A 22125-nucleotide genomic window follows, 5' to 3' on the forward strand; every position below is an offset into this window, starting at 1 on the left:
AGCAATAACTTGAAAATTGTGACTCTTTCGCAATACATGACCGTAGTACCGAATGCTTCGTATACAGCCGATACACAACAACATCTTATTGGATTGATAGATTTGCTATCAAAGCGGCGTGAAGAATGTTCAGCCCAGAAATTGATGGACAATGAAGCAGCATCGACATCATATCGAATTTCAGCTTCATCTAATTCTAGTGATAATGTGGATGATATGAATATTGAATTCGACTATGAGTACACCGTCGATGAAGCGAAAACTTTTCTCGACAGAACAGAACAAAATTCGTTGTTCTATATAGCTGGTTTCATCATCAACAAAATTATTCAGCGGGAAAGAACATGTCAGCAGTGTAACAAGAGATTGGTAGTCAGCAAAACACAACCTAGATTGTATCAACCGTCTCTTTTTTCATATTTGCGAGCTACAGCTTCTAACTCTCCCATCTGCATAGTGAATGATGAGACTTTTAATTTCTTCTTAGCAATGGAAATTCTATTCCGAAATATGAAATCGCATTTGGAACCTAACGAAGCTGATTTGCCGAAGAAAATGGCAGGAGAAATGTATGTTTTGCCATCCACTTTATTCCATTGTGAAAAAACAAGGAATGACATTATAAAAAAATTTATATCTTTTCGTTTAAAAAGCGGAGAAAACAAAAAGATAGGTGGGTAATGTCGGGGACATAACCGGAGTGACGTAGGACTATACAAAGGGGACAGCTTTTGCTAAATATATATTTTAAATATATTGTATTCTTTTCTTCTCCTACGTAAATACCTACCTATCTACCTGAAAAATGGATTAGTTTACTGTTTACTCTTTATGAACATGTTGGGGGTTCTGAAAAGAACCTTTGTTGTGTTTTTGCTTTTTTTTACAAACTTTCTCAATTTTTTCTCACTATCTCATAGTTGATTCTTGATTTTTTTTTCTGAAGGCTTTGTACTTATTAAATGTTCAACGCCAGGCATCTTTTGGCGTATGTACATATCGTACAATCAAAATGATGGCTGTGATAGGGAATGCATAGGTGGTCATCAGCTCATTCACTGTTTTGCCACCCAACTCGATCACTTCGGCGGCCGAAACTATATAACGGCGGCTAGGTGGACTGGTGCACTGGTACTAACGCGCTCGGCCTAGCTACCCTTGCGGAGCAATTGGCGAATACACCTACGCGGAACTAAAGACCAACACGTTTCGAGCGGGATTTTATCTTTCCCTTCACTTTTCCTCCTTTCTCATGTCCAGACATGGCTGCTTGTGTTAGTTTGTTGATGTGATGTGATGCGAAACGATGTGGTGTACGGTTTGGATGAGAATGATCGTTACGGCAGCGGAGCGGGGATTTTGAAGCTGGCTGGCTCGAGAATTACGCATGTGTGAGACTGCGACCAATGTTTCGTTCATTTTTTTTCTTTTTCCTTCCCAATCGTGCTTCATTCTATTTCGCTGCTGCTCTGGTTGCCCGTTTTGGTCGGTACGATTTGAGGAGCACAAAATGGACCAATCAAAAATGGGCACATAGTGCATTTGGACAATGCTTGATATTTCACAATTATTCAATTGTTTATCTCAAGAAAAATGAAATGTTATTCGTTATGATAGATGCGTAGATATATTTCCTATCAATTGATGCAAACACCTTTACGATTTATTGAGAAATGCTCGAGTTATAAGCGTTCCAAATCTTGCATTTTTTCCTACTTGTTCAGTGCCTAGATTTTCATTTCACCCCCTATATCTTCCGGTTAGACGTAGTCCTACGTCAAAAATACATTCATTACGATTTGTTCGCTCGTTGGATTCACATGCAGGCTAAAAAGGGTCCTTTTCAGGATCACAAAATTATTTTCAATCTAAAGAGTTTATTGTTTTGTTATCACTCGATATCCCCATCTTGTTCGGCTAAACCTTGCTGTTTAGCGATTTGTTGCCACTCGCCACAGCTTTCACAGTTGGAAAATTTCTTCCCATCCAGCTTTGTGACATGTTGTACAGTAAATTACATTCAATGCGACGTGCCGAAGCGCCACTCAGTGTCGTATTGGAGGCGATTTTAACCTGTAATTGAACATTTGCGATAACAGTGGTACAGTGTCGACTTTCAATGTGGGGTCATAATTTGGATCTCTATGTTTACAAAAATGTCCAACTAAATAAGTCGCATTACATGTCCGTCCAATTAGCTAAATGTCGAACTATCGAACTAAATGTCCCCAACTATCAATAAGCTCAGAACAAATGCCAAATTCACATACTCATCAGATCCTGGCAAACAAATTATGAAAAAATCAATTTGTGTTTTATTATTATTTTGGATAATGTTTTAGAAAGCATTGAACTGTATTTCCTAAACTCTTTTTTGGAAGGTTTAATGGCCCTGAAAAGCGCCTTGTTTTATGGAATGGTTCCAATTTAGAAAACTTTGTACTCGTGATTTTGAAAAAAAACCATTTCGAACGCCCTCGATGCCGCCTTGTTCTGGATTTGCCACCAAAGCAGAACAAACACAAACACAAAGAACAAACTTTGTTCTTCTGCTACCTGCTGCCGTTTTGCGATTGCGTTTGCCATTCGCCACTCGCTGCAACTGCCTGTTGTTGTCTTGATGTCCACCGAACTGAATGTGTTCTGTTCTGAATGCGGTTTTTCTAGGTGGATTGGTGCACTGGTACTAACGCGCTCGGCCTAGCTACCCTTGCGGGGAACTCCAGATCAACACGAGCGGGAACTCCAGATCAAGGTTCGAGCGGGATTTTGCCTTTCCCTTCATTTTCCTCCTTTACCATGTCCAGACATGGCTGCTAGGGTTGGTTTGTTGATGTGTTGTGATGCGAACCGATGTGGTGTACGGTTTGAATGAGAATGACCGTTACGGCAGCGGAGCGGGGATTTTTAAGCTGACTGGCTGGCTCGAGAATTACGCATGTGTGAGACTGCGACCAATGTTTCGTTCATTTTTTTTCTTTTTCCTTTCCAATCGTGCTTCATTCTATTTCGCTGCTGCTCTGGTTGCCCGTTTTGGTCGGTACGATTTGAGGAGCACAAAATGGACCAATCAAAAATGGGCACATAGTGCATTTTGACAATGCTTGATATTTCACAATTATTCAATTATTTATCTCAAGAAAAATGAAATGTTATTCATTATGATAGATGCGTAGATATATTTCCTATCAATTGATGCAAAAACCTTTGCGATCTATTGAGAAATGCTCGAGTTATAAGCGTTCCAAATCTTGCATTTTTTCCTACTTGTTCAGTGCCTAGATTTCCATTTCACCCCCTATATCTTCCGGTTAGACGTAGTCCTACGTCAAAAAAAAACAAGGAAACGAAAATTTGATAGCAGGAGCATGGCATGGTAGAAATAAAATATATTAGTATCAGAAACCAAATAGATTATTATTAAACTAAACTTATGTCCATTTCCATTTTAGTGTTGTCCGAAAACTCATTTTTTCCACTTTTTCCCAAAAATGACTTTTTCAAAAAATCATAACTTTTGAACCTCTGAACCGATTCAGATGATCAATAAATCTAATTGAAGCCAATGAGGTAGATTTTTAATAGAAAAAATATTGAAAAAAGTATTGAGTAAGAGGGTTCTAGAGAGGTGTTTTTTTCGTTTTAGAGTCATTATTTTGTAAATTTAACATGTTTTAAGTCTTCGTTCAATATTCTTATGTGACTAGACTAGACCTATGCGACTAGAATCCTATCTTTCCGGTAAGTGTGATATTTTTTCAAAAAAGATTGGCTTATTGGCTTCAATTTAATATGTCGATCATCTCAATAAGTTCAGTAGTTCAAATGTAATAAATTTTTGCAAAAAATTATTTTTAGATAAGAGTGGAAAAATGATTTTACGGACGACCGGTTAACTTTGAAAAGTCACTCAAAAACACAAAAAAGCCTATCTGATATCGAGATATGTTATGTAATAAATCCTCAGCTTTCAAGAAAAAACATAAAATATAAAAACATAAAAACAAAAAACATAAAAATAACAAAAAACAACTACAATCAATAGTTACGAAAACAAAATTCGATTTCTTGGCAAGCCTAATATTTTTCCAAAAAAGATTAATTGGCTTCAATTTGATATATCGATCATCTAAATCGGTTCAGTGATTCAAAAGTTATGAATTTTTAAAAAAGGCACTTTTAGGAAAAAGTTGAAAAAAAAGATTTTTCGGACCACCCTAAAATAAGAAAAGGTCACCCTAACGAAAAAATAAAAAATACGGGTCTAATATTTTGCAATAAAGAAAGAAACTACCACTTTTCATGGAAATCTGAGGAGCACTATATCGGTTTGACATGAAATGGATGTATATATATATATATATATATATATATATATATATATATATATATATATATATATATATATATATATATATATATATATATATATATATATATATAAATTTTTCAATTCAATCAAAATATAGTAACAAAATAATTAGGTAAAACGTGTATACAATTCCTTCACATTTCCTCTAAACTAAGTATCGTAATATCAATTAAATTCATTTTTTTTCTAAATTCAATACAAACCCAACGTAATTTATTTTTATTGGCAACACTGGAAAAATCGACTTTGTTTACAAAATTTATCGAAATCGACCAATCAGAAATCAGAACGACTGACAGAAATTTGGTCCGTATCTGACAGAAATTTGGTCCGTAAAAGACCCCCTATTGTCTGATCTTATCTTAGATTATTCCAACACGGATTCTCAAGGTTGTTAGTTGAAATGGCAAGATTACCAATTATTGACATGTAAAACAGCCTATCAGTTTTGAATTTTTCATTGATAATACTTATGAATTTTGAAGCGGTCTTATACATACTGGACAGCTGAAATTATCATATTTAAGCAAAATAAATAAACAACTCTTTTGAGCGGAATTGACGTTAAGTATACTTTATTCTAAGCAGTCTACAATGTTTGAATGTATCTTGTTGAAATTTTGTTTGTGTTGCAACGAAATAGAATCAGGGTGGTCTTATAGAAGTTGGACATAGTGTATATTCGAGATGTAAAATGAAAGGTGGGAAGATTTTTAAATCTGTGACGTCACAGATTTTGTTTATGTATGCTACTTTTCTTATAATAGTCCACTACATAGGAAAAGTGTTGTTATTAAAAGTAAAAATAAGCAGATGAAATGAACAAATTAGTATTTTTTCTTAAACCAATGCTAGCGTTCAAAATCATAGGGGCCCAACTGAAATTTTAGTATTGTTAAGGTGTTCTAGACGGCGCCAGTGGTTGTATGGTTAGCGTAACAGCCTCACAATCCGATCGGCCTGGGTTCAATCCCAGCTGGCGTCGTTGGGATTTTCTGAGGCGAAAAATCTCTGGTTACGTCTTCCTTCGGAGCGGAAGTAAAAGAAGTTGGCCCGGCTCATGAGTTGTTGAGTCTGATAGGTAGGAACAGGTGGAGTCGCCTCCCTGATGTCGGTGATTGGCACTAAAGTGGCGGAAATAGGCCGACGAAAAATAAGCGAAGATAAAAAAAAAAAAAAGGTGTTCTAAACTTTATTTCAATATTATTTTACTTCTCGTTACATCGACCAAAAACGTAAATGAACAAAGTCAGAGTTACAAAATCGTTTTTTCGTTTGGCGGAAAACATTTTACAGCGCATGAGAAAAAAGGAGCAAGTTTTTTTCCGCGTAAAATGCACTTGAAAAATAAATTGAATAGACTCCATATGACCTAAATTGAGACGAAAAGTTGTCTGCTTCCGTCCTAGTTTTAGACGAATGAAGTGTTCAGCACCCTAATTGTGGAAAAAGGAATTACAATTGCTAACAAGAGATAAACTACCATGAAGATGCTCTAAAATCCAAAGATAGTAAAAATTAGAATACTAATTCTGATATAAGAAGAAATAACAAAAATGATACATTTTGGTTCGTGACATGTTCTGTTTATTTTTCAAATGATGAATGTAACGCGAAAAATATTTTTTGGAAATATGTAATTATTTTCTGTATATCCTCTTTCAACGTTATTCGTTGACACATTCAATTTTGTACAATTTGAGTAACTGACTGTTATGCCTGATATGTGAACTTCTTATCTTCCTGGCTACTAATACGATCAAAGTTTAACACAAGCAAAACCCGTGAATCTTCCCACCTTCTATTTTTCATCTAGGTGTATATTAGCATCAATGATGCAATGATGCCATCACAAGTGACGTTTTCAGTTAGCCCTAAGTAAGCTTTAGTAACGCTTATTTATAGCTGTAACTAAAGCCGCTCTTTAACCCTATATCTCGCCTTTTTAGCATTATATCCACCCTATATTGGTTTATAGAGCGTAATAAGCAATTATTCAGTATTCTATATGTGGATAAAGTGCTGATTTAAGATCATTTATTAGTGTTTACTGGTTACATGGACATGTCGCCTTTTTCGGTGTAAAAATATTCCCATTGTTCGAATATTCAATTTTGTGTTATTAATAGTACCAATTACCGAAGCTGCAGTCCATAATGTGAGCGGTAAGATGATGATTGTTGCGTGGATGTAGTAGCTAGAATAACACACAAAGATGGTCAGTTTAGGGTCCTGAGTGTAATGGTTTCGGATATCGATGGATTCACTAACTAACTTGTGTTAATCCTTTGTCCGTGCTTATAGCTGTAATGGCGGTAACCGAATGATCCCCCTTTTCGCTCTTCTCTCACCTTGTTCAGAGCCAATCATCAGACTCTCTCCCATTGCCTGTCCACCAAAGTCTCTTCAACCGCACGAGGGGTGTGCCACTACATCCCCCTCGACACTTCTTCAATTAATGTGACATATAGCTTTCAAACCAAGATGGCTCTTTCCGCTGCCGCTTAGACTTTACCCGATCATCGATGGATCCACTAGTAGAATTCGATTCATTAGAAAATTCACTCTCTATGTTCCTGTTGGTGTCATTTGCAGTTGCTGTCTCGGGGCTGTCGATCTTCTTCACGTGTGCTGTATTCCTTTCCGGTAGTTAACGATTTCACAGTTATATCTGCCCCGCGTTTACTCAGTACTATAAACTCCTCGTTAATATAGTCAGTGCTGAGTTTGTTGTCCTTCTTCATCCTTTTAAGTAACACGAAATCTCCCACAGAAATGTCTCCTATTCTCGCACGTAGTTTATTGTCACTATACTCCCTCCCTTTCTCTTTCTGGATTCTATCACGATCTCTCATCGCTCAAATTAGAGTACGCCAATCGAGGGAGCTTCGTACGAATTTTTCGGCCAAACATCATTTCGTCTCGGTCCGGTTTGTAGAGTGAATCGGAGCGCGATACGTTAGTAGAAACCTTTGAAGCTCGATCTTCCAATCTTGTCCAAGTTCCTGAGAGAGTCGTAGTCGTTTGAGTATTGTTCGATTCTGCCGCTCTACTTCCCCGTTCATCTGATACCAGTAAGGTACGGTGTTAATGAGCTTAATACCATTGCTTTGACAAAATGCGGAAAATACTTCACAATCTCCACTTAACTGAGAAGCGTTATCGGCAGTGAGAGTAGCAGGAGTCCCAAAACGACTGAATGTTGTTCTTAGTTCATTGATTGTACTCTCCGCTGTGATACTGCTCATCTCACATACTTCAAAGTACCTACTGTAATAATTTATCACTACGAGCAGAAACTGTCCTTCAGGAAGTGGCCCTAGGAAGTCTATTGCGACATCTTCCCACGGTCCAGACGGTAAATCACGACGAACCATAGGTTCAGGAACTCCAGGAGCAGAAACTAGTGTACATCCCCTGCACTTCTTTACATACGCTTCAACATTTTTATCCATTTTGGGCCACCAAACAGATGCACGTAAGTGAATTTTCATCATTTGTGTTCCCGGATGACCTTCGTGCGCTAAACACAATACCTTCTCTCGCAGACATTCAGGAACAACGATCCGATTTCCACGCATTAAAATATTTCCGACCTGGAACAGTTCCTGGGCAATAACGCGATATTCTATTGGAAGCTCAAATAAACGATCGCAAGCAATAGTCTCTAGAAGTTTCTGTAATTCATCATCTTGTCTGGATGCAATCTCAATTTCTTCCCATCGTATGGCGGCATTATCAGCTGCTGCACTAGCAATTTCGTTAACGTAAAGCTCTTCCGAATAATCGAAAGGCGTTGGCTTCAAAGTGGACAATCATGAAAGTACGTCTGCTACTTTTTTTTCTCCTGGTATATGCTTAACTTTATAATCGAAAGCTTGTATTCGTAATACCCACCTTTCTATACGGGCGCATGGTTTTGAACGTGGGGCAAATAGAAATTGTAATGCTTTACAGTCTGTCACTTAGACAAACATTTTACCAAGAAGATACATCTGAAATCTTTCAACTCCCCAAACTGCCGCCAACGCCTCCTTTTCCGTCTGGCAGTACCGTTTTTCAGTTTTAGTAAGAGATTTAGGTGCATAGGATATTACGTGTTCATCATATTCATTAGTTCGAACCAGTATAGCCCCTAAGGCAGTGAGACTTGCATCTACAATCACTGATGTATTATGTTCAGTATTAAAATATCCTAGGCTCGCGGTATTCTAAAGTGCTTCCTTGATTGCATCGAAAGATTTTTGGTGCTCAGATTTCCATTAAAAATTCACTGACTTTTCTTTAAGCTTCCTTAGAGGTTCATCTAATGTCGCTAAATTTTCGATAAATTTGTTAATATAGTTTGCAAGCCCTAGAATGCTTTTAACTTCAGCGGAATTCATCGGACATCGAAAAGATACCAATGATTCTGTTTTAGATGGCGAAGGTCGAATGCCGTTTGCGGAAATTACGTGACCAAGAAATTGGACTTCAGGTGCGCCAATCACACATTTCTCGTGTTTCAGAACTACACCTTGATTTTTCAAACGTTCATACACCATGTTCAATCGAGTATTATGCTGCTCCGAATCATTTATATCTACATATATGTCATCTAAATAACATACTGTACCTTCACTTCCGGCTAGTATCTCTTCCATCACTTTTTTGAATACTTCGGGGGCTGATACTAACCGGAATGGGAGTCTTTTGAACCTAAAAAGGCCACGACTCGTGATAAACGTGGTGATACTTCAATGATGTCCTGTGCTAACAATTGGTCTAATTTCAGGTTCACAGCAGTCTCATAGGGAAGTTGAACGCGACGAACTGGCTGGAATACTGGTTTGAATGCGGGGTCCATGTGGATTTGAACCTGCACATCTTTAATTTTACCAAAAAACATACTCTGCTGCTCTTTATTCAGCTGATTTACTTCTACTCCAATCTTCAGAACACCAAGCGCCTTCGCAGTAGCATCTCCCAAGATACAGCGTTCTCCTTCATCTTCATTGGCGACAAAAATGTCGCCAATTCACGTTTTCGTTGAACTTTAATCTCGGCGCAGAATGAACCCATAATATGCAAGGGTACGCGGCTTCCAAATGCTTTGATCACTGCACGGCACCCTTTCTGCATCTGTTGAACCTTTATTTCTTACTGCTTAAGTTTCTTCCACGCTGATGAGTGAATGAAGTTCACGTCCGATCCGGAATCCATAAGCATATTTAATTGAACACCACCAACCGTGCAAGCAAGAACGTTTGATTCGTTCCCGAAGTGGAATCAGTAATGTATTCTTATATTTAAACCTGAAATTTCGTCCTGCGATCGATCTACAACAGAATGCACGCTTGTCTCCAAGTCATCATGTTTAACAAAACGTACCTGCTTCGTCTTTGAACCGGAGGCCGCTGATCTTGATGAGGATCGCTTCCGGCATACAGCCTCAAAATGACCCGGTTTGTTGCATCGACATGTCTGATTGCGGGCCTTGCATTCCGTAGATGTAGCTAGGTGTCCTTTGATGCCACAGTTGAAGCATGTTATCTATGGTTTTACGATTGAATTCTTTTAAGTTACGATTCATACCTTCGCGAGCCTCTACTCGAAACACCTTTTCTGATAATTGTTCCTTCTCATTAAGGGAAGACAGATCAATAACCTGTTGTTCCACTCCTTCCACCATGGCACCCATTCCTTCTATTTCCGCCAAACTAACGTCCTTCTGTAAGATTCGACGCCACAACTCTCCCGAAGCACAGCCTTCCACAATCACGTCAATCATGAAAACTTCCGTCAATACTTCACGAACATCTGCATTATATTTTTCCAGTCCGCAATCAGCTAGTTGTTGTCTAATACGGAGAACAAAATGAGCAAACCCTTCGTGCTTTTCCTGGCGAATTATTCGCAAGCGACAACGTTCCAGAATGTACTGCCGACGGTAATTTGTCAACGTCAGGTAAGTTTTCGTACACCCGTTGTAGCTGCTTTCCTACGAAATGCAACAGCTTGGCTCTCATCTTCTTCTGGTCGGTAACATCGTACGCATCAAAATAAATTCCTAGCGAAGACTTCAAGCTCTTTCATTCCTTTGCCAGTTGATTCCTCCCTAATTCCTCGCATCGAAAAGGAGGGATCGGGCGAGTTTCGTCAATCTGTGAATAATTGAACATATCGTAAATAGAAATACTAGAAATGTCACCGACCAATAAACATTTGGTAACATCGAATGTATATATAATGTCTACGCAGTATGTTTCTCAGAACGCACGTCACATAATTTCGAGCTTCTCAAAGCTACGTTTTTTTAACTCAACCATATATAATTTCGTATCATTTTATACGAAAACCCAACAAGCCGGCTTGCGATCACAATTCGTATAGACCGATTGCAATGTTATCCTGTATTCGTAAATTGTTAGAGAAAATGATTCTACTCCGTTTGGACAAGTGGGTCGAAACTAACAATTTGCTGTGAAATACGCAGTTTGGCTTCCGCCGAGGTAAAGGGACGAATGATTGTCTCGCGCTGCTATTTTCTGAAATCCAAATCGCATTTGCTCGCAAACAACAAATGGCTTCCGTTTTTATCGATATCAAAGGGGCATTTGATTCAGTTTCCATGGAAATTCTCTCAGAGAAGCTTCACAATCGTGGACTTTCACCAATTCTCAATAATTTACTGTACAATTTACTGTCAGAAAAGCACATGATTTTCTTTCATGGCAGCTTGAAATCTTCTCGTTACAGTTTTATGATCCTACCGCAAGGCTCCTGCCTAAGTACAGTTTTTACGTCAATGGTATGTATGATTGTCTAACTAGAGACTGCACGCTGAGACAACTTGCAGACGATGGAGTCATTTCCATCACGGTTACTAATCCCGTGGTTCTGCAAAAGTAGTTGCAAGATACCCTGAACAATCTGTTCACGTGGGCCCTTAAGCTGGGTATCGAATTCTCTAAGGAGAAAACTGAAATGGTCGTTTTCTCTAGGAAGCACGAACCCGCCCAATTCCAGCTTCACCTATCCGGCAAAACGATCATGCACTATAAGTTTTTCAAATACCTGGCTGTATATTTTGATTCTAAATGTACCTGGGGAAGACACATTGTGTATCTGAAACAGAAATGCCAGCAAAGAATCAATTTTCTCCAAAAAATTACCGGAACATGGTGGGGTGCCCATCCAGGAGACCTCATTAAGTTGTACAAAACAACTTCCGATCAGCCGCCAGGATTCATATTCTCAAGCTGGAGAGGATACAATATCGTTGCTTGCGTATAGCCATGGGGTGTTTGCATTCGACACATACGATGAGTCTCGAAGTCTTGGCAGGAGTAACCCCACTTAATCTTCGGTTCGCAGAATTATCCTACAGATTTCTCATCCGTTGCAAGATCATGAATCCATTGGTGATCGATAACTTCGAAAATCTACTCCAACTGACTCCTCAGTCAAGTTTTGTCTTTATATCATGAGTACCATACCCACGACGTGCACCCTTCACCAGGCATCTCCAACCAAGTTTGCTTCCAATACTTTTGCAATTCTTCTGTCATTTTTGATCTGTCCATGCGACAAAAAATCCATGGAATCCCAGATCACCTACGCTCCGATTCTATTCCGCCAATATTTTCGGCAGAATATGGGAATGTTAGATCTGATAAAATGTTCTTTACTGACGGTTCATACATAAACGGGTCCACTGGCTTCGGCATCTTCAATGAAAATTCCAGTGCCTCTTTCAAACTCAAAGATCCATGTGATTGTGGCGATGGCTACCACGACATCGAGCATGTTGTCTGGTCGTGTATCCGGTTCCATGCTGCCCGCTCTCAGCTCTCCAGAGCATTGAGCACAAGGCAGACAATCGGATATCCCCGTCCGGGATATCTTAGGTAGCCGTGATCCTGATCGTCTGCTCCATCTATACCTGTTCCTCAGAAACGCCGATGTCAAAGTTTAATGATGTTTCCTTCGTTGTGTCCCTGTTTCATATCCCTCCTATCCGATCTATAAACTTTTACTTAGTCGCGGCAATACATACACAAACTCTTTACAGATACACGGGCCGAAGGTTGTGCAGTCCACTGATGATTCAACAAGAGCCAAAGGTTGTACCGCTCATGACAACTCTACACGAGCTGATGATTGCGCCGGCTAGTGATCATTCTAACCTGGATTCCTCGAGTCGAGAAAGACACACCACGCTAGATATGGGGTACAGACTAGGGGGGCGTTGCTGATTAACGGTCAGCTGCATCCCAATAGGAAGTATCCCATGTCTGGCACACGTACAGAGCACTGAAGACTGCAACATCCCAATTATGAGAACACTTGTAATACTAACCTCGAGCCAACCGCGAGTAATCGGTTACATATTACTAACATACAATGTACTGGAGAAAAGGTAATGAAGATGGTAGAGTTTCGAGCGACATAGCATGCGCTGCCATAACTATTCCTCAAATAGTGACGTCAGTCGTTGTGTTTATCTTTGATTGCTCACCGCATCCATGTGAAAATGCTATTTTCAGGAAGTAGTTTATCAATTAAAAACGTAAAATGTATTAGTGTTTCCGCTGAATATAAGGCTAATGTGATAGCGTGCAGTGAACATTTGTGAAATCACGTCGGAAAAAAACGGATAATAGTGATATTTCCATGTGCCATTTTCACTCCCCCACGTTCATAGAAACAAACGAATTTTCATCATTTTTACGTTATGAAGTGGATGTATCGAAGGCTCTCAGTGTCGGTGTGTATGATGTGAGATAATAATCGCCAATTATTCAAAATTTCGCCGAAAATGTTACTGCTTTCGAGAACTAAGCATACGACAGCTCTCTAGACCTTTTTACCATATAAATAATCGAAATAAGCCACGATACAATTGTTATTTGTTAAAAAACCAACAGTTGAATAATTTCATGAGAATTTTGGCTCAAATTATCATGCAACCGTGAGTACTTTCAACATTGTTTTGTATCTTCCATATAAATTTCATATTGAATGCAAATAATTACGACACGATATTTTGCTTGCCAATACAGATATACTTCGCCTACTGCTCCACCTCTATATGTACCTCATTGACTAACATAATTGTAAGCAAACATTGTCAAAATATTGAACTCCCAGCCCCGTTATGGGCACCTTACACGATCAAACTGTTTGACAATAAGTGTCTTCAATATCGTGACAGCTAGGCTTTCGACATCCGATCTAACCTCAATCAATATTTTGCCACCTTACACGGTCAATATCGCCCTCAACCCGAGACATCGAAAATATCCGCGATGGCTAGTGGCGACATTCGTGTTTGGGATCCAAACTATTCTCCATCAGATTAGAAGGCTAAAAGGCAATTTTCAATTGGTAAAATTTGAATGAAAATATCTACTTGGTATTATTTAATTAGTTGAAGCGCGTAGTCCTAACTCTAACTTAACCTATTTTCTATGAATTTTCAGATATTCCTACTAAAATTTATTATTTTTATATAACGTCAGTTTCAGATACAATTTTTGTATGGGATTTTCTCACCACTTGCAGAAAAAAAGTGATTTGCATTCACATAGAATACTAATTGATTTGGAAAAGTTAATTTTCATTAATAATTTACACTTTAAAACTCGTTTTTCCTTCTCAAAAACACATCATAATACTCGCTTCACAAATACAGACTGATCCTTTCAGTTTCAGGGATGCCAGATTATTTTAGATTGCGAAAATATAAAATATATTATCTGCAAGCAAATGTTTTTATTCGATAAATAAGACTATGACAGTAGAACCCTGATTATCTGTATCTGTATCTGTACCTCGATTATCTGTATCTGTATCTATTTCTGTATTGATAAAATATAGTTTCTATGTTTAAATATCATCCCGACTATTCGTGGATAATCGGGATTCTACTGTAACTTCAATTAACACGTGATTTTTTTTCACCTGTGATTTTCCCAGATCTTCTCATTCTCCAAATTTTATAGCGGAGTGTGAAGAAACACACAACTTAGACCCCGCTCGCTAGCGCAAAGAATGACATTCACTCTCTCACCATCACATTGTCAGTTTACTTTGAGGTTTCGATTTGTATCGCGAAAAGTACTGTATTTTGCTATTTTAGGTACAGTAATTTACATTTAATGCGACATTTTTCTAATTGGGCAGACCTGTATGCGACACGTTTAGTTAGACATTTTAGTAAACATCGAGTTCAGGCCCAAATTATGGCCCCACATTGAAATTCGCCGCCAGACGTCGACGCTGTACCACTCTCATCTTCAATGTCCAATTACAGGTCAAATCGCCTCCAATGCGACACTGAGTGGTTCCTCGGCATGTCGCATTAAATGTAAATTACTGTATCAGTTTTCCAAACCAAAAGCTTTCATTTATGATTCCTACAATTTCAGAAGTTTATAAATTTTAATTGCAATCGCAAAAAAGACTAACAAACATTAAATGTCCGCTTGCAAATCTGGCAACTCAGTCTGGAAGTCCGTGAGGTAAAACGTCATCATCATGCATCCATATGAGATGTCACGATATTGATGCCCGAAAATCAGAAAATCCGGATTTCTGCGTTGTCGGCCATGTTCAGCTGTCATTATGCTCTCAAATGTCATCATATTGTCAATAAATTTGACCGTGTAAGGTCCGCTTTATGGACATCTTACACGATCAACCGGATTGACAATAAGTGTCTTCAATATCGTGACAGCTAGGCTTTCAACATCTGATCTAACCTCAATCAATATTTTTCCACCTTACACGGTCAATATCGCCCTCAACCCGAGACAACGAAAATATCCGCGATGGCTAGTGGCGACATTTGAGTTTGGGATCCAAACTATTCTCTATCAGATTAGAAGGCTAAAAGGCAATTTTCAATTGGTAAAATTTGAATGAAAATATCTACTTGGTATTATTCAATTAGTTGAAGCGCGTAGTCCTAACCTTAACTTAACCTATTTCCCCTGAATTTTCAGATATTCCTACTAAAATGTATTATTATAATATAACGTAAATTTCAGACATTATTTTTGTATGAGATTTTCTCACCACTTGCAGGAAAAAAGTGATTTGCATTCACATAGAATACTAATTTGATTCGTAAAAGTTAATTTTCATTCATAATTTACACTTTAGAATTCGGTTTTTCTTCTCAAAAATACATCATAATACTCGTTTCACAAATACAGACTGTTCCTTTCAGTTTCAGAGATGCCAGATTATTTTAGTTTGCGAAAATATATGCAGGTTATTTTATCTGCAAGCAAATGTTTTTATTCCATAAATGAGACTATGACAGTAGAACCCCGATTATCCGCGAGCGGGTGATCCGCCCTGCGGATTATTCGTGACTGCGAGTTCCATAGTAAATCAATAGGCCTTTCCGGAATTTGTTAGTGAGTGGTAGGCCCATGCTCTTTTGTTGTGGTCATGGCTTTTACATTATTTAGCCACTGGTGTACACGACCTTATAGATGGATAGTTGATTGATTTCTGTATTGATAGAACATAGTTTTTATGTTGAAACATCTCTTTTCGTGTTTGCATTTTTTTATCCTTTAATGGGTCATCCGCGATTTTCTTTAATCGCGGTGAGTTTGCCCTACTATTCCGCGGATAATCGGGATTCTACTGTAGCTTGAATTAACACATGATGTTTTTTCGTCTGTGATTTTCCCAGATCTTCTCATTCTCCAAATTTTATAGCGGAGTTCGAAGAAACACACAACCCGCTCACTAGCGCAAAGAATGACCGAGTTCAACGTTAAAAAATTCCTAAAACGTTGTTAAGTTTCATCCACTCTCTCACCATCACATTGTCAGTTTACTTTGAAGTTTTGATTTGTATCGTGAAAAGTACCGTATTTAGCTATTCAAAGTATCGGTTTTCCAAACCAAAAGCTTCCATTTATGATTCCTACAATTTCAGTAGTTTATAAATTTTAATTGCAATCGCAAAAAAGACTAACAAAAATTAAATGTGCGCTTGCATATCTGGCAACTCAGTCTGGAAGTCCGTGAGGTAAAACGTCAACATCATGCATCCATATGAAATGTCACGATATTGATGCTCGAGAATCAGAAGCGGACCTTACACGGTCAACTTTATTGACAATATGATGACATTTGAGAGCATAATGACAGCTGAACATGGCCGACGACGCAGAAATCCGGATTTTCTGATTTTCGAGCATCAATATCGTGACATTTCATATAGATGCATGATGTTGACGTTTTACCTCACGGACTTCCAGACTGAGTTGCCAGATATGCAAGCGCACATTTAATTTTTGTTAGTTTTTTTTGCGATTGCAATTAAAATTTATAAACTACTGAAATTGTAGGAATCATAAATGGAAGCTTTTGGTTTGGAAAACCGATACTTTGAATAGCAAAATACGGTACTTTTCACGATACAAATCAAAACTTCAAAGTAAACTGACAATGTGATGGTGAGAGAGTGGATGAAACTTAACAACGTTTTAGGAATTTTTTAACGTTGAACTCGGTCATTCTTTGCGCTAGTGAGCGGGTTGTGTGTTTCTTCACACTCCGCTAAAAAATTTGGAGAATGAGAAGAACTGGGAAAATCACAGATGAAAAAACATCATGTGTTAATTCAAGCTACAGTAGGATCCGGATTATCCGCGGAATAGTCGGGCAAACTCACCGCGATTAACGAAAATCGCGGATGACCCATTAAAGGACAAAAAAATGCAAACACGAAAAGAGATGTTTCAACATAAAAACTATGTTCTATCAATACAAAAATCAATCAACTATCCATCTATAAGGTCGTGTACACCAGTGGCTAAATAATGTAAAAGCCATGACCACAAAAAAAGAGCATGGGCCTACCACTCACTAACAAATTCCGGAAAGGCCTATTGATTTACTATGGAACTCGCAGTCACGAATAATCCGCAGGGCGGATCACCCGCTCGCGGATAATCGGGGTTCTACTGTCATAGTCTCATTTATGGAATAAAAACATTTGCTTGCAGATAAAATAACTTGCATATATTTTCGCAAACTAAAATAATCTGGCATCTCTGAAACTGAAAGGAACAGTCTGTATTTGTGAAACGAGTATTATGATGTATTTTTGAGAAGAAAAACCGAATTCTAAAGTGTAAATTATGAATGAAAATTAACTTTTACGAATCAAATTAGTATTCTATGTGAATGCAAATCACTTTTTTTCTACAAGTGGTGAGAAAATCCCATACAAAAATTATGTCTGAAATTGACGTTATATTATAATAATACATTTTAGAAGGAATATCTGAAAATTCAGAAGAAGTAGGTTAAGTTAAGATTAGGACTACGCGCTTCAACTAATTGAATAATACCAAGTAGATATTTTCATTCAACTTTCACCAATGGAAAATTGCCTTTTAGCCTTCTAATCTGATAGAGAATAGTTTGGATCCCAAACTCGAATGTCGCCACTAGCCATCGCGGATATTTTCGTTGTCTCGGGTTGAGGGTGATATTGACCGTGTAAGGTGGAAAAATATTGATTGAGGTTAGATCAGATGTTGAAAGCCTAGCTGTCACGATATTGAAGACACTTATTGTCAATCCGGTTGATCGTGTAAGGTGCCCAAGAAAATCCGGATTTCTGCGTCGTCGGCCATGTGCAGCTGTCATTATGCTCCCAAATGTCATCATATTGTCAATAAAGTTGACCGTGTAAGGTCCGCTTAAGGTCCGCTTTAAGTGCGATTCACATACAACATACACGTCACGTTCACGTCCCGTCACGTCACGATACGTCAATGATTCTACCATGCAATTCCCATGAAAACATTCACATACACCAGCAACGTAACGACCCGTCAGCATACGTTCAACGAAAACGACCGGCAGGATTTGTAGAAAAGAATAATTGACGGAGACGGACGGTTTTTGTCTGGGCTTTGTGTCTCGGCTTTTGTTTTGATTTGGTTGTACAGTAATTTACATTTAAATCGACATTGAGCTAATTTAACCGATCTGTGATGCAACACGTTTAATTAGACATTTTTACCTCTAATTGGACATTTTTGTAAATATTGAATTCGGGGCCCAAATTATGGCCCCACATTGAAAGTCGCTAACAGTCGCGAATGGCCGATTACTGATCAAAATCGACTCCAATACGACACTGAGTGGTGCCTCAGCATATCGCATTATAAGTAACTTACTGTACTTTTTATGCCAATATATCGCTTAGCTCCAAATTTCGGAGTGAAAATCATTCGCGACTAGTTGAGAGAATTATTCTATTTATTATTATTGTTGAATAAGGGTCGGACTACGGGGTTTAAGCATTTAAATAATTGAATTCAATGATTCTCATTGAATTTTCCAAAATTCGAAACTGATTTTAGGCATGCTGATTTGAAAGAGTGCATTGCAATTCAAAATTGTTGTAGGTGGCGACACCATGAATAAAATCAATTGAATCATTCGTTTGGCATTTGACGTGACGGTGCTGGTGGAAGCATTGACTGCATGTTTGAATTGGTGGAGACATTGACGGAACGTAGACGTTCTTCTCCGTAACGTGCTATGTGAATCGCACATTAGGCTGTCGCCATATGAGCCTTAATACACTGAGAGAAATCATTAGTAATTATTACTAATTTTTTGGTACATGTTACCAATTCCCGAGTGATTTTCTACCCTACTAATCATTGGTACATTCTACGAAAACAGATTGGTAGGTTTATATGTCAAACGAAACTACGATCCGGACTGTACTACTGGTCCAGTGTTGGATCAATGAAGGTGATTTGACGGTTCAATAAAGGGCGTTTGTTGATTAACCTTTGGAACGATATCAGTAGAAATGTTGTTTCTCAATTGTAAGAGTTAATCATCAGGGTTAAAATAATATTTTTTTCCTTTTTGTTTTATTTAAAATCCTGTGTTTGATAACATGTTATTTTAATATAATATTTCACTAATAATTTATTCTATATACAATTTCAATAGTTCTACAATAAAAAAAATATGAAATATGAAAACAACAATAATTCTCGTCGCAATAACTCCTTCTACTGCATCACTGTCTCTAGAGAATGGGGCGCTGATTAGCAGGAAGTCGATGACACCAGTACCCAGTACTCTTAGTTCGTATTTATTCCTCTCGTGCTCTGAAGAAGAAAAGAAATATTGATATATTAATGGTATTAAAAATATAAATTTAAGATTTACAGATTGTGTCTACTTACGATCTTGTCGTGGATATTTATGAAGAAAACGATTACGTCTCCGACCAGGTATCGCCTACCGAAATCTTCGACCCTGCGCAGGTGTAGTTTACTTGCCCATTTAATTGTGACGCTCTGGAATGCCCCAGAGTTCGAAGAAGGGGGTTCATATAAACTTACATTTGAACTTTTTCGGCAACCATCTATGTGATTTGCTCTTGGTGAGGCAGTGGAAATGTGTCTTCAGTAGGAATTTGGGGCTTGTTTTCTTGTAACAGAACGACTACATTGGATTGAGGGGTCGTGATTGGTCGTATTGAACAATCGGATTCGATATTTGTGCTCATGCTTATATTGTAGCCATCAAAAGCACACGATGGATCATCATTCCCCAACATCGTTTCGGAATTGCAGTCCTGCTGAAACAAAAAAAAACTAATTCAAACAGATTGTTAACAAAAAACTACTTTTACAAACCCTCATCAGTCCCACAGTCCGTACCTCAAACTAAAAGTATGTCTTTCTTGACATAACAGCATACGTCTTCTCCACTAGGTGCGTTCTGATGGTTGCGAAGTTCTGTCTGAATGCTTCCGCCGCAAGGGGCTCATTCGTCTCACCAGTTTGTTGGTCCGAATTGTATCCATAGATCAACAGCTTTCTGATAGTCGCCATAGCCGTATATGCTGTACGGAACTGAATGGGAGCTACGATGGTTTTCGTTGTCTTTGTTTAACTTTGTTGAATTCGCTCTTTGTCTCACAAGTTGTGAGTGCTCTCGACCAGCAGATCGCCGAATTCTTCCATGAGCTGCTCGTCGAAGCTAAGTTGTCAATTTTATTTTGGTTTCCGCGTTTCTGTCTGCGATATTGAACCCTAAATATCGCAGACAGAAACGCGGAAACCAAAATAAAATTGACAACTTAGCTTCGACGAGCAGCTCATCACCGGAAAAAAAAATTCCAGTAAGATTAAAATCAAACATGCATTGGCTCTCCATTGAACATAAACCGTATCACCGAGACGCTGAGATCTAGCGTGCAATTCCATTCCTTTTGCGATGAATAGTTTTGCCACGTCCGGAATCATGAGTATGCAAATTATTACCAACGTCATTTTCGCCCCATTTTTACATCCTCAACATATTCAGCAGTATTGGTCCAATTAATTTGCAAACGCGGTGTCATGTTTGTCCGTTATGGTCCATAGTAATTTCAAAGTAACACTTCTGGTACACCCCAGATTCCTCAACACGATGAACGAGGATATTAGGATTACCGACCAACCATACCGACCATTACCAACGCACAGTGAACACAACACATACAAAATCATCGGAGCACGATTATGGTTCTCGAGAGGCGAGATATTTACAAATCGATCCGGAGTCCTTACTAGATGCTTGCGTTCCAAGATGGGGGATGAGCCAATTAAAATGATTTGAGTTAGCAAACTGAGTTTTCCTTGATGACAACCGCTAGTAGTTGGAACAGATATCCGGATATCGACTCCCAACTTTTTCATCATTAGCCAGAAGGAAATCATGAAACCTAGTGACGATATGACATTGATTTTGTCGATGCTTTCCAGTATCAAATTCAACACTCTCCTCCTGGAACAGATCCTGATGATTGTACAGAGCACGTAGTCGGTTCTGACGTTCTTCGTGTTCCATGTCATTCTCCGGTTGAGAAAAGCAGTTGATTGGATCTTCCTGACACATCATTATCACGCAGAGGTTATCAGTTTGTAGAAAAAACGAATGACGACACTTTTCCTAGAGAGTTTCGATACATCTGGAAAACGAATGAAAAGATGATCGAAAAATCTACTTTCGTTCATCGGAAGGCCATACTTTGTAAATTTTATGAGCAAATGACTATACTTGCGGTAGCGTAGCTTGCTCCTCCTTCATTGATTCTTGCCTGCACCTGAGCCTGATAGGGATTTTCGATGCTCCAGTGAAGAAACAGAAGAGCTATTCATGCTGGAATCAGCTGCACTTGTTGATTCGCTGGTCGCTGCCGTTGGTCGACGAAAAGATACGCTCATTTGATACCGTTTGCACGGACCGATGGTGGATCGTTATTGGTTCTTCCTTTCCCTAGTTTGTATCGCCAAATATTAGCATCGAATCATGGCTGTTGTAAAATGTTCGTTTACGATTGATCGCAATTGGAAATGCTTCTATCAGTAGTAGAATAGAAGAAACGTCGTCCAAAATGAGTATATTTCGGAATATCTAGAATTTACCAACATAGAGAAAACATTAGATAAGAACGGAAACATAACAAAAACAAATGCTTACCTCCGAATTGCTTCGCTTCCACAAAAAAATGGCGATTACGAAGTGCGCACTTCACAGTCGCTAGGAATGAAAACATTGAAGGTTACAAATGGCATGAAGTAAAATGTACGAATCTCTGGTAGGGATGTACATTACATCTGACATCAGTTTTACCGGATTTTGGTAATATGTACAAAAAATTTGTACATTTTACCAATGTTTCAACTACTAAAGATTTGGTAGCTTCATTTACT

At 38.4% G+C, this 22125-nt stretch overlaps 2 long non-coding RNA genes across 3 annotated transcripts; both read right to left on the bottom strand.

The window, feature by feature from the left end:
* Positions 1-19281: 19281 nt before the first annotated feature.
* LOC129768076 (uncharacterized) lies at positions 19282-20452 on the bottom strand. 2 transcript variants are annotated; one of them, XR_008741628.1, is made up of 3 exons: positions 20062-20452; positions 19606-20000; positions 19282-19527 (listed from the first exon to the last, which is right to left on the bottom strand). It is a non-coding gene; the product is annotated as an uncharacterized LOC129768076 (long non-coding RNA). The 2 variants fall into 2 exon arrangements; XR_008741627.1 differs by having other exon boundaries at positions 20086-20451.
* Positions 20453-20465: 13 nt separating this feature from the next.
* LOC129768077 (uncharacterized) lies at positions 20466-22089 on the bottom strand. Its single transcript, XR_008741629.1, has 3 exons — positions 21893-22089; positions 21440-21826; positions 20466-21380 (listed from the first exon to the last, which is right to left on the bottom strand). It is a non-coding gene; the product is annotated as an uncharacterized LOC129768077 (long non-coding RNA).
* Positions 22090-22125: the final 36 nt, after the last annotated feature.

Source organism: Toxorhynchites rutilus, chromosome 2 (assembly GCF_029784135.1).
Source record: "Toxorhynchites rutilus septentrionalis strain SRP chromosome 2, ASM2978413v1, whole genome shotgun sequence".
Lineage (NCBI taxonomy): Eukaryota > Metazoa > Arthropoda > Insecta > Diptera > Culicidae > Toxorhynchites > Toxorhynchites rutilus.